The sequence below is a fragment of the Oryctolagus cuniculus genome, chromosome 18 (genome assembly GCF_051225735.1).
Source record: "Oryctolagus cuniculus isolate XC-2025 breed Fujian yellow rabbit chromosome 18, ASM5122573v1, whole genome shotgun sequence".
Taxonomy (NCBI): domain Eukaryota; kingdom Metazoa; phylum Chordata; class Mammalia; order Lagomorpha; family Leporidae; genus Oryctolagus; species Oryctolagus cuniculus.
Window position 1 is genome coordinate 48,670,249 of NC_142884.1, and position 13,922 is coordinate 48,684,170.

Consider the following 13,922-nt stretch of genomic DNA (forward strand, 5'->3'; position numbering starts at 1 on the left):
CTCTTCTCTCCCTAGAGAATACTTACAGCCATGATTTGGTGGGTAACGTTACAGTTCACTTTTTAAAAATTTTTCCCTATCTGTAAATTATGCATTCTACTTAGATTCTTTCATGGCTGCCTTTAGATTGATGTTCACATGTAAATTCTAGAATTAATCAGTATCATCTCCTTCTACATAATTTGAGGTTCAACTGTAATCTGTTGCCTATCTTTACCCTATTTTTAAATACTCATAAATGAGTTATTTTTAACTGTACTTTTGAGGTTTATTTTACTACCACCTTAATCTACTTTAAAATCTTTGCTGCATCCTGCTTCTCTTGATGATAATTTTCCTTTTTGCAAAAGCACATCTTGTTGTAATACTTGCCAAAGTAACCTTTTGATGTCTGAAATTGACTGTATTTTATTCTCACTCTCAAAAGCTTTGCTTTCTCTTCCACTCCAGTGGTTTTAAAAGTTGATATTCTTAGTGGAACTACTGTGTTTAAAAGTGTGTTTGTTTTTCATTATGTATAATGGAACCTCATATGTTTATTTAACTTGAGGATCCACGTCTTAGTGGAAACACTTAACTATTATCTCCCTCTGACTCTATTTTTTCTGTTTTCTTTTTTTTTTTTTTTTTTTTTGACAGGCAGAGTGGACAGTGAGAGAGGCAGAGTGGACAGTGAGAGAGACAGAGAGAGAAAGGTCTTCCTTTTGCCGTTGGTTCACCCTCCAATGGCCGCCGCTGCAGCCGGCGCACCGCGCTGATCCTGGCAGGAGCCAGGAGCCAGGTGCTTTTCCTGGTCTCCCATGGGGTGCAGGGCCCAAGCACCTGGGCCATCCTCCACTGCACTCCCTGGCCATAGCAGAGAGCTGGCCTGGAAGAGGGGCAACCGGGACAGAATCCGGCGCCCCAACCGGGACTAGAACCCGGTGTGCCGGCGCCGCAAGGTGGAGGATTAGCCTATTGAGCCACGGCGCCGGCGGTATTTTTTCTGTTTTCTAATTCTTAATAGATGGATATTTGTAGGACTTTCTCATTTGATCAATTTTAATATTTTAACTCTTTCTCTTTTGTGTTGTATTCAGGGTGATTTCCTTAGATCTGACTTCCACTTCATCTATTCTCTCATCTGTCAAATCTATTCTACCATCCAATGGTTCTATTGAAGATTTTATATCAACTCATTTTTTTCATTTTTCACATCTTTCCCCAAATCTGCCTGCTATTTTTCAAATAATTTTATGTGATTTCTATTCAGTTCTTCAGGTTGATAAATGTTTTAAACATGCTTCTTTTATAGTCTTTTTTAGATCATTGTCCTTCTGTTCTTAAGATGTAAATCCTCCCTTCTGTTCCGTCTGTTGGCTCCGTATCATTATGGTCTGCGTCCCTCTCTGCTCCCTCCCTCCCTATCTTCTTCCTCCCTCCATTCCTCCCTTTCTCCCTCCCTCCTCCCTCCTTCCTTCCTTCCTTCTTATCCTGATGAGTAACAGTCACAGAATAGTCCATGGGTCTCACGCACTCTGCAGCATCACGCACACATGCAAGCGCCGCAGTCCTCCCACCACACCGTGCGGTGGAAGCGTCCCGCAGTGAAGTCTGGCTCACATTTAGGAAGAGGGCATCTCCCAGGCCCCTGGAACCTTCTGCTGTCCAGGCCTCTCTCCCATTCGCACTCTCATGTGGACATTTTCAGTTCACCTCACACTTAGCACTGTCGCCTTGAGGGTCTTCTTTCATCGGCTGGATTCTCCTTTCTTGGTTTTGAACTTGTAATTTGAAGTTGTATTAGAATGAGAAAGCCAGGTATTTGTACTAAAATTTGTGTATGTGTGGAGTTTGTTGCTTATTTGTTTCTGCATAAGCTCAGGTTAATGGTGTTGAACTGCTTGGTAGCTGCCAATGATCACCTGGAATTCATTTAGCTTGAATTTTGTCTCCTGTAAAAAAGGAAATTTTGAGACAAGGACTTGAGAGCAAGTAGCTAGTATGGGAGGTGAAGAAAACCCCAGTAAGGATGTGAAGAAGTTAGGGGTTGGAAGGTGGCCAGCAAAGGGTGTTATCAATCCAGTGACTGTTCTGGGAAACTGGAACCCAAACCATTCAGGGAGGCCCTGGGAGTCCAGCTCTCCCCCCTGACTGAGGGAGCTGCTGTATTTCTGCAAACTTCTCTATGCTTTTGGTTGAGGGGTGCTCCCCTGAGATAATCTATCAGCGCTGGTAGCCCTGTCACGTGGATGACTTCATATCTTCCCGTGCAACCTCTTGTCTCAACATTTAGTGATTAATTCAACAATAAATATTTTCTCATGCAGTTTGTGAGAGTCAGGAGAGAGAGCTGGTTGGTTCTGGCTTGGGCTTCCTTGCAGGCTTACCACGGAGAGATCAGTGTGGTTTCAGCTGTCTGAGGACTTGATGGGGGTTGGAGGATTTGCTTCTAAGAAGATCTGCTCGTGCAGGTGGACAGTCAGGGCTCCTATTGGTTGGAGGCCTCAACTCTTCACCTGATCACCCTCTCCACTTGACTGCTTGAGCATCCTTAGAACAAGGCGTATGGCCCGCACCATAGTGAGTGATCCAAGGGGGGGGGGGGGGGGAGAGGGAGAGAGAGAGAGAGAGAGAGTCCAAAGGGCCCTTTATGGCCTACTCTGGCTAGTCACGCTGTCATTTCCAGCACATTCCATTTGCTAGAAGCAAGTCAAGTCATGAAGCCTGGCCCACATTGGAGAGGAGGGGAAGGGGAGTGTCGGGGAATTTGTGAACATATTTTAAAGCTATCACAGCCGGCAAATCAGGCCTTGGCAGCCAGAGACAGCCGCCCTCGGGCAAAGACACACAGGGGCATTTGAAGTCAGGCAGGCTAAAGAGGTGAGGGTGATGGGGAAGGAGACAGGCACAACAGCATCCTCTACAGTAATAAATACAGACAAAGCCAACCATGGTCAAGGTGGAGGGCAAGAGACTGGCTCATTTGTTGGGAGCTGCTCCAGTTTCACATACAAAATTGTTGCAGAAACAAACACCTCTCATTTTTATCTTCCATTTCATAAAGATGTCATGATAAATTAACCATGGGCAGTAATCCGATACTGAGACTTCAGTTCTGACCCTCACCAGGCCACATTCTAGAACTTGCGTGGTCATTTCGTCTCTCTGAGTCTCAATTTTCACCTCTGCAAGACAGGAACAAAGCGTAGCTTTGACTCTCCGGCAGATCATTCCGAACAAATTCCAGATAGTTTTAACATTAAAAGGTTATCGAGATGTAAGGTGCTGTGAAGGCGGGGAGGTAGCTCCAACACTCTCAGCATGAGAAAAAAGGCATGCTTTCTCCTTGCAAGCTTAGGAGACAGAGTTGCTCACTCCTGGTGGTGCTAGTCAAACTGAAATGATGCCTGCATTTTAAGGAGATATCTTTGTTTAAAGACAAAATGGGGGGAAAATAGGAGCAGGCAGCAGGGCCGGGGGGGGGGGGGGGGCTTGAGTGTGATCCTATACAAAGAGAGCCTGCACATAAATGAATGGAAGCAAAAACCCAATCGGTCCTTTACGAGCTGGTGCAGCAAAGTCAGGTGCCGAGGAGCCCCGGAGCCCATTGGCCGCGCGAGTGGACCCGGTGATTGTTCACACATGTCCATTTCCTCCCCGTGTCTGTACAAGCCAAAGCAGAGCCGGCGCTCGGGGCTCTCCGCCCGTTGAAGCCAGGCTGCCACTTGGGGAGCCGAAAGCTCCCGGTAGAAAGCAATGACACACACCTGAGCAGGTCTGATATATATTCCTTTCTGCAGAGGGCAGTGGAATACATTCCTGGGCCATTCATCATGTGGCTAAAATTAGATCCTGCTTAGAAGGAATGATATATTACTGATTACATAATAAAGATAGCTATATTTCTCACGAGAAACAGAAGGGAGAGATATATTTAGGCGTAGAGCAAATATATCCTTGATATGAAAAATGGATTCATTAAGTATTTAATCTTTATACCATTCCTGTGAAATAAATGCACACATACATCACACGTGTTTTAAAGTGACTTGATAATTAATATTGTTACACTTGAGAAAAACCCTGGCTCTCCATCGGGAAGTCACGTCCCGAGTCGGAAAAGGCGGGCAGTGGAGTGGCCGGCCTGGCCCGCACAGCCGGGGGCACCGGCCTGTCTGCCCGCAGAGGAGGAGTCGTTGATTTGCACAGTGACTTCGTGAGGCCAGGGTGGAGGCTTGGGGGGGTACCCACTGGGCTCTCCGTGCCGTAGACGCGTGGTCCCTGGCGAAGGGTCGTGGAGACGGCCGCTGGGGACAGCCTGCATCCCAGGTTGCCTCTGTGCACCCACGCCAGCTTTCACGGCCCCCTTCTGCACAGACAAACCCGTTACCTCTGCATCTCGTTCTCCGTCTCTGCCGCACTTCTAAAAACCTGCCGCCATTGTGGAGGTGTGGATGTCCAGAGACCCTGGTGAGGATACGGTGACTTAAAATAAACGTTAAGCGTGTTTGGTTGGAGTTTAAACAAACACTCGGATTTGTAGCACCTCGGTGTCAAAAGGTCAGCAGCAACAAATGTGGGTGAAATGAAAGAGTAAAATAATTCTAGGAATAATAGCCTTGCGTAGTAGACTGATCTCACTCAAAATTATCCTAAGGGATTATGGGCAGGAGGAAAGTACTAACAAGTGACAAGGAGTTAAGAGCTCCTTCCTTGTCTGTTTATGCTACAGGGAAACAGCGTAGGTTTTGAAGCCACGGAGACTTCTGGGCCTCGCTGTGACGTTCACCAGTGGTGTGATACTCGGGCAGGTGATTTAAGCTTTTTAAACTCTTCTTCCTCATCTGCCGTATGAACACGAAGTGACATGGGCCGCACGGTGCTGAAGATGGATGGCGGGTATGGCGTCCCACACAGCGCCTGCTCCCGAGCAGGAGGCCGAGACCCGGGGCCCTCTTCTCTGGCCCCTGGAGTCTGCCCAGTCCCTTCCGTGAGCAGAGGGAGGTCAGGCCAGAAACGCTCTCCCTCTCTCAGTGATGAAAAAATAGTCTCTTGAGAATTCACAGGGGTGCATTCATGGGGAAAGTCCTTGGAGAAGTTACCATGGGCCAGGTTCTGCTCTAATACAGAAACCAGTCCTAGTGCTGAGCGGTTAATGTCTCATTGAGGTTGCGTGTCCCGTGCGGGTCAGCCAGGGGCTGTGGTCCATTGAGTTACTAAGATCTCAAGACTCCACATCATTCCCCTTTTTTAAATTTTTTAATTTTTAAAATTTATTTATTTATGTTTGGAAGGTAGAGAGAGACAGAGAGAGGTATCTTCCATCCACTGGTTCACTCCTCAAATAACTGCAATGGTCGGGGCTGGGCTGATCCAAAGCCAGGAGCCAGGAGCTTCCTCCAGGTCTCCCACGCGAGTGCAGGGGTCCAAGGACTTGGGCCATCTTCTACTGCTTTCCCAGTCCACAGCAGAGAGTTGGATCAGAAGAGGAGCAGCTGGGACTTGAACCGATGCACATATGGGATGCTGGCACTGCAGGCAGCGGCTTTACCTGCTACACCACAGCGCCAGCCCTTCCACACCATCCTTTGATGCTGCCGTCTCACCAGGAGGCTCACGGCTCACTGTGGGAGGGAAGCTGATCATGCGGATAGAGCAGGTGCTGCGGGAGCCTCTTAGTGATGTGTCCAAGGGCAGGGGTCCCAATCCACTTGCACCCCAGAGAAGAGGAGAATCTGGGGCTCGAGGCTCCCGTGCCACAGGCTCCACGGTGACTAGCAGGTCCCCAGTGCACCCAAGCCCAGAGAGACTCCAGGACAGCTGGCCTCAGGTCCTCCAGCCGCAGGCCCTCTGCCTCGCTTCCTGGGAGAATGCAACTCTGCAAGGGGGCATCGCCAAGCTTGGCCGTCATCTTCGCTGAGCCCACTCTCGGCCCTGATCCAGGCGCGGGAGCGCAACTCTGGGGTTTCGGTTACTAACCTTGCTCAGGAACGCACACGCCTTCATCAAGTTGCGTCTGAATCGCTGAACTTCCGGACGCTCCCCGGCAGCCTGCTACAGACCTGCCTTCAGTTCACTGCGCAGCAAGTTCTACCCCCTCCAAAGCCCAGGTTCCCCCAGTTCCTGCTTCTTTCCCAGAAATGCTTCATCAGTATTTCCTTTACTCGCTTCCCATCTGGGCTGATGGAGTGCGTGAACGGCTCCCTTCTTCACCTCCTCCCCCAACCCCGCTGCATTCAGGCCCCTTGCCAAATGAGTTTGCATGGCCTCTTGCCAAAGAGGTAGAGTTTATTTCACCATGAATCAAAGAAACAGCCAAACACGTCCTGGAGGGACCCGCGTTGGGAGAGAGCGACCTGTGGGGGACCCAGCAGAGGGAGCCTCTGCGGTGCTTCTGAGTGGCTCAGCCAGTTTGGAGCAGCACCCAGTTGGTGGCCTGGGATGTGGGGAGCAAGGCCTTGAGTGTATGAAGAAGAGAGAGCAGGAGCTAAACAAGAGGGGCCTAGGGTCTGGATCCAGGATCCCGGATCCAGGGGGCGGCTGAAGAACCACCCGGAAATGAGACAGGAGCCCAGCAAGCCTGGGAGTTCTGAAGGTACCCTGTGGCACCCTCGGGCTCATTGGACACTGTGGTGACGTTGGCTAGACTAGTTCCAGAAACCACCGTAGGGTGGAGGATCCTGAGCTCTCCCCCATCGGGTCTGAGCTGAGGGAGACTCTGGTGCCGCCCGCCTGGCAGCCTGGGGACAGCAGGGGCTGCCGACTGCCACCCTGGTCACTCACAGTTCTCAGGAGTGGGCAGCCTGGAGCGTTGGTGGGCCAGGGGTTTTGATTGCTGGCTACACATCTGGACACACTAGTGCGTGGGCCCCACCCCCAATTTGCTAGGCCCATTTATTATTATTTTTTAAAGATTTTATTTATTTATTTGAGGGGTAGAGTTACAGACAGTGAGAGGGAGAGACAGAGAGAAAGGTCTTCTTTCTGTTGGTTCACTCCCCAAATGGCTGCAACGGCTTGAGCTGCGCCAATCCGAAGCCAGGAGCCAGGTGCTTCTCCTGGTCTCCCATGCGGGTGCAGGGGCCCAAGGACTTGGGCCATCCTCCACTGCCTTCCCAGGCCACAGCAGAGAGCTGCACTGGAAGAGGAGCGACCGGGACTAGAACCGGCACCCATATGGGATGCTGGCGCCGCAGGCGGAGGATTAACCCACTGCGCCCGCCCCCATGGTCCCTTTATTATTCATAAGGTGTCTGCCTGCACCCCAGCCTTCCTCCAGGCACAGGCCTCCCTGCTGGTCTTTCTTTTTCAAAGTTGTTATTTACTTTCATTTCATTTGAAAGGAAGAGATTTAGAGACAAATAGCAAGAGATCCTCTACCCACGGGTTCACTCCCCAAATTCCTGCAACAACTGGGACTGGGCCAGGCGGAAACCAGGAGTTTGAATTCTATCCAGAATTCCATCTAGGTCTCCCGTACAGGTGGCAGGGACTCAAGTACTTGAGCCATTACTTGCTGTCTCCCAGGGTGTGTAGGAATGATGGATCAGAAGTGGAGCCAGGACTCAAACCCAGGTACCCCAATGGGGGATGCAGATGATTTAAATGCCCTGCCAAACACCTGCCCCGCACACTGTTATCTTGCTTTAAACACACACACACACACACACACACACACACACACACACAGGTTTCCTTTAAAAAAGAGATTTATTTATTCAAAAGGCAGAGTTAAGAGAGAGAGAGAGAGCAGTCTTCCATCTGCTGGTTCACTTCCCAAATGGCCACATCGACTAGGACTGGGCCAGGCCAAAGCCAGGAGCCAGGAGCTTCCTCCAGGTCTCCCACGTGGGTGCAGGGGCCCAAGGACTTGGACCATCTTCTGCTGCTTTCCCAGGCCATTAACAGGGAGCTGGAACTCAAACCAGCATCCTATGACATGCCAGCACTGCAGGCAACAGCTTAACCTGCTCCCCCACAATGCTGGCCCCCCACACTTATCTTTCTAAACCATAGTTTAGTTAAGCATCCTACCTGCAATTTTTAAAGTAAAAAATGAGGATGATAGTTTTTTTGAGAATAATTTTTTTAAACGGAATTTATTAACACATTAGATTCTCAGGGTCACAGCAGATGCATGATAATTACTACAACATACTTCTTAGCAATTCTCATGTACAAAGAGCAATTCTCTTAGTACAAAGAGAATAGATTCAATGTAGTTCATAGATGCAATTCTAGGAATATAATGACATTTCTTTTTTCCTTTCCCCTTCCTCCCTCCTTCCCTCCCTTCTTCCCTCCTTCCCTCCTTCCTTCCTTTCTCTCTTTCTTCTTAATTTCTGAGATAATATCTTTTTAATTTACATTATAGTCAAAGGCACCATGTTCCACTAAATAAAGAGTTCACAAGTAAAAAGCACAATGACCTTAGTAACCGGTTATGTCCCCTGCTGTTTAGCTCCCTTGTAGGAGTGGGGCGCAGCTGGCCCAGGGGCTGTGTCACGCCCACGGAGTCACTGGGCCCGGCCCTGCCAGGCAGCCCAGGCAGGACTGGAGAGTCAGGGAATCTACAGCAGGTTGACTTTTAGGCAGACAATTCTGTATGACCCCATGGCCCTTGGCAGGAAAAGGGTTCCCCACCTCTGCAAGGTGACAGACACAGGCCATTGCTCCTAGCCATATTTTGCATGCCCTCCGTCATTCACAATGGGATTCTTTAAGAAAGGCAGAGCATTATAAACCTTGGGAGAACTTTACACTAAAAACATTCCTTAAATGATACACTTTAGTGTCTATCACAGCAACTTAGAAATACTCGTTTATCGGTGTTATTTTTAAACCTCGTCTCACCGAATCCGGGAGCTCCAGGGTTCTTACACAGAATATTACAAGCTGTGGAAAATAACAAGAGAAGGCTGCCATACATCACGACAGGGGTGCTCTTGTAGCTGGGGTTAGGGGAAGCCTCCCAGGGAAGGTGCGCATTGGTTTCAGCCTGCATGAAGAGGAGGAGCCCGCTGTGTGGACGTCTGGAGGAGGTTGAGGAGGCGAGGGCCAGGCCCTGGCACTGCAGGCAAGGCGTCCCTTTGGACACCCACATCCCGCACCGGAGTGCCTGGGTTTCCGTCCCACCTCCTCTGTCAATCCCAGCTTCCTTCTGGTGCACACCACAGCAGGCAGGGGCTGGCGGCTCATGGACTTGAGCCCTTGCACCCGTGGGAGATTGGGATGGAATTCCTGGGTCCTGGATTTGGGCAGGTAGTATGAGCATCTGGGGACCAAACCCACAGATGGAAAATCTCTGTCTTTCTTTGACTTTCAAATAAATTAATTTCTTAAAAAAAAGTTTTCCAGGAGAGGGAGCCATCGGTGTGAACTCCTGTGAAAGATTCATGCTGGATGCCTTTCGTGGTTACGTTGTGGGGTGGTCACACCAACCAATGCATTCTCCCAGATGATGGCCCCAACCTCCCAAAGAGAGGAGAAGGACACAACACACGCGCGCGCGTGCACACACACACACACACACACACACAAGGATGAGTGGAGAGTGACCCAACACACACACACACACACACACACACACAAGGATGAGCGGAGAGTGACCCAACATACACACACATGCACACACAGGACAAGAGGAGAGTGACCCAACACACACACGCATGCACACACACACACACAAGGATGAGAGGAGAGTGACACAACACACACACACACGCACACACAGGACAAGAGGAGAGTGACCCAACACACGTGTGCGCACGCACGCACACACACACACACAAGGACAAGCGGAGAGTGACCCAACACACACACACATGCACATACAGGACAAGAGGAGAGTGACCCAACACACACACGCACGCATACACACACACACACACACACACACACACAAGGACAAGTGGAGAGTGACCCAACACACACACACACACACACACACAAGGATGAGCGGAGAGTGACCCAACATACACACACATGCACACACAGGACAAGAGGAGAGTGACCCAACACACACACGCACACACACACACACAAGGACAAGCGGAGAGTGACCCAACACACACACACATGCACATACAGGACAAGAGGAGAGTGACCCAACACACACATGCACACACACACATACACACACAAATAAGGACCAGGCACTAAGAATATTTTGCAAGCCCCAGGAACACACACAGCTGGTATTACAGACAGTATTCTGGGGACTATATTATGCTCTCTTGCATAACATTTATAAAGAACAGAAATGCTGCTTGATTTTCCCTATGAGTGATACAAAATAATCTTTTATTAATATTATTCTAAATGTGTTACTATTGTACATGATCTCAGAAGACCAAGTGGAGAACACATTATATTAATCAAAGGAATAAATTAATATGAAAGAAAAGACAATTATATACCCAAGTAAAAATTTCTTTCCATTCTGTTATACTGTGAATCATTTTGTAATTGTAAATATTGCACATCAATGTTAAATAAATTTAAAAATACAATTTCCTCTGGGTTTTTTAAAGTAAGAATCTCAGTAGGCAAAGAATAATCATTTCCTATGTAAGAGCTCTGTCAGGCTCATGTTTCCTAGCCTCCCAAGTTATCTCAAGGAGGCCGCAGTCTCCCTGGACAGAGGGCACAGGTGGCTGTCGGCTTGTGCACTTGTCCACATGGAGATGCCCAAGCCAGTCAAGGGGAGAATAAGACTATGGCATGGCAGCGAAGACTTGGCGTGGACAACAACCCACTGGAAGCATCACTCAACCTTGAGAGCAGTCATGAATTCAGCAGCTGGAGATCAGTCTGTCCCGGGGAGGTTTCTTAGCATTGAGCAGAGCAGATTGGACTTCCAATTCTTTTTTTCTGTTCTCTTCCTTGTTTGTTTTGAAAAGCAGAGCAACAGAGGGAGGAAGAGAGAGAGAGAGAGAGAGAGAGATCTTCTGTTCACTGGTTCACTCCCCAGATGGCCACTATGGCGGGGGCTGGGCCAGGCTGAAGCTATGAGTCAGAAGCTCCATCTGGGTCTCCCATGTGGGTGGTAGGGGCCCAGGCACTTGGGCCATCTTCCACTGCCTCCCAGGCATGTTAGCAGGGAAATGGATCAGAAGAGGAGCAGCCACGATTGGAACTTGTGCTCCATATGGGAGGCCGTCAGGTGGTGGCTTTACTTGCTCCACCACAACACCCCAGCTTCCAGGAGTGAACCAGTGGATGGAAGATCTCTCTGTGTCTCTGTCTCTGTAACTCCGACTTCCAAATAAATAATTAAAAATCTTTTTTTTTTTCTGGGGGCCAGCTCTGTGGCTTAGTGGGTAAAGCCACCACCTGCGGGGCCAGCATCCCATATGGGTGCCAGTTCAAGTCCCAGCCGCTCTACTTCCAATCCACTTCTCTGTTATGGCCTGGGAAAGCAGTGGAAGATGGCCCAAGTCCTTGGGCCCCTGCACCCATGTGGGAGACCTGGAAGAAGCTCCTGGCTCCTGGCTTTGGATCAGCTCAACTACGGCTATTGCGGCCATTTGGGGAGTGAACCAGCGGATGGAAGACCTCTCTCTCTCTCTCTCTCTCTCTCTCTCTCTTTCTCTCCCATCTCCCTTCCCTTTCCCCACCCTCCCCCTCTCTCCCTCTCTCTGTAACTCTGCCTCTCAAATAAATAAATCTTAAAAAAAAGAATATTTTCTGGTGAGAATTCTTCCTGAAATAAATTGTCACCTGAAAACCCATAAAGGGTAACACTAAGCCACAGAATAATAGTTATTCATTTTTAAGAACGGTAGCGATTAATGTTATGCACGATAGAAAAAATATTCTGCTTTGGGCACATTTCATATCCTGCTAACAGGGAGATCAACATATTTCCCCCTCTCCATTCTAAACAAAGTGGATTATCAGGCTAATTAGATAGAGTACGATTTATTCTAGGTAAGAGCTCAGAATGTAAATTACGAGAGATGAAAAGGCACCCTTACCCAGGAGTCATCCACCAGGAGCTCACGTGCTGGTGAGGGTCCATCTACTTGGGTCCTTGCGTCGTCTGTCCCGAGATACACTGTGTTCTGCAGCCCTGGACCCTCCGTGGAGCGCCTGATTGAAATGTCTACAGCCTCACATCCCACGGAGCACGGCAGCCTCTCGCAGACAGCCGCAGTCCTTGAAGTCTCAGAGTCTTTTAACCAAAGGCTGTGGGTGTCTTCCCCTGACACCACCCAAGATCTAGCATATCAGCCTGACAAACCTGGCGCCCCAGCGGGCCAGAAAGAGACATAAGGCTGCCACTTTTAGCTTCTGCAGCTGAATATGAAATTATCTCATAAACACAAATGTTTAAGCGTCTAGCACGCATGCACACACACTGGAGAACAGAAATAAATGGGTTCTGCAGAACATACGGCCTGCTTAGTTCACTGGGGATAACGTACAGAACCCAAAGGGAAGAGTTGAACTCAAGCCCCAGGTCGGTTACTGAGCAGCTCAGTGACCTTGGGCCTGGTCATTTCATTTCTCAAATCGGGCCTCCTCATGGATAAAATGGGATCGATGATGCTGACTGTTGGCTTGTCACAGCTCCGCGGGGAAAATTGAAACAGAGTCCCCGTGCAAAAGGGCAAGAGGCGCTGTTGGGGGAGCCGGATTGTTCTTCCTGGTTTCTAGGACTTGTTAGACACCAGATCCTGAGGCCCCCTCCGCGAGCTAACACGTGACAAATGAGAGCTCATCACTGTGCCCTTGCGCACTGCCTCCGGCTGCGCTCATCCTCAGCTGATAGGTGGGCCCGAGGGCATTCCTCTAACCACGGCGGGCATTTCCCACTCTCTTCCCATCCTGGCTCTTTCTGCCTGCCCACATGGACAGCCAGGTGTCACTCAACATTCCCAAAGCAAGAAGAGCGAAATACAGGAAGCCCATAGACACCTCTGTTCCAGGTTTGCCCACTTTTGTCAACATTCCTTACACACCCAGATGGTCACCGCCTCAATTCCTGAAATCTCTGGTTTTTTTGTTTGTTTCATTTTTTTTTTTAAGATTTATTTCTGGGGCCTGCCCTGTGATGGAGCAGGTAAAGCCACCGCCTGCAGTGCCGGCATCCCATGTGAGTGCCATTTTCTAGACCTGGCTGCTCCACTCCTAATCCAGCTCTCTGCTGTGGCCTGGGAAGGCAGTAGAAGATGGCCCAAGTCCTTGGGCCCCTGCACCCACGTGGAAGACCTGGAAGAAGCTCCTGGCTCCTGGCTCCTGACTCTGGATCAGCCCAGCTCCAACCATTGTGGACATCTGGGGAGTGAACCAGTGGATGGAAATCTCTTTCTCTGTCTCTCCCTCTCTTTGTAACTCTGCCTCTCAAGTAAATAAATCATTTTAAAAAGATTTATCTATTTATTTGAAAGTCAGAGTTACACAGAGAGAGAAACAGAGAGAGAGGACTTCTATCCACTGATTCACTCCCCAACTGGCTGCAACTGCCGGAGCTGCACAGATCCAAAACCTGGAGGCAGGAGCTTGTTCCAGGTCTCCCACATGGGTGCAGGGGCCCAAGCACTTGGGCCATTTTCCACTGCTTTCCCAGGCCACAGCAGAGAGCTGGATTGGAAGTGGAGCAGCCGGGACTCGAACCAGAGCCCATATGGGATGCTCGTGCTGCAGGCGGATGTTTAACCTACTATACCACAGAACTGGCCCCCTGAAATCTCTGTTTAACAACAGCATTTTATTACTTGTTAAGCACTTTCTGTAGTTGGTCATGAGATAAGCTCTTCTCTTTTTTCTTTCTTTCTTTCTTTTTTTTTTTTTTTTTGACAGGCAGAGTGGACAGTGAGAGAGAGAGACAGAGAGAAAGGTCTTCCTTTGCCGTTGGTTCACCCTCCAATGGCCGCCGCGGCCAGCGTGCTGTGGCCGGCGCACCGCGCTGATCCGATGGCAGGAGCCAGGAGCCA

At 49.4% G+C, this 13,922-nt stretch overlaps 1 long non-coding RNA gene across 1 annotated transcript; it reads right to left on the bottom strand.

Annotated features, from left to right (window-relative positions):
- Positions 1 to 10,250: 10,250 nt before the first annotated feature.
- On the bottom strand, positions 10,251 to 13,322 carry LOC138846799 (uncharacterized). The gene is made up of 2 exons (XR_011384331.2): positions 11,961 to 13,322; positions 10,251 to 10,865 (listed from the first exon to the last, which is right to left on the bottom strand). It is a non-coding gene; the product is annotated as an uncharacterized LOC138846799 (long non-coding RNA).
- Positions 13,323 to 13,922: the final 600 nt, after the last annotated feature.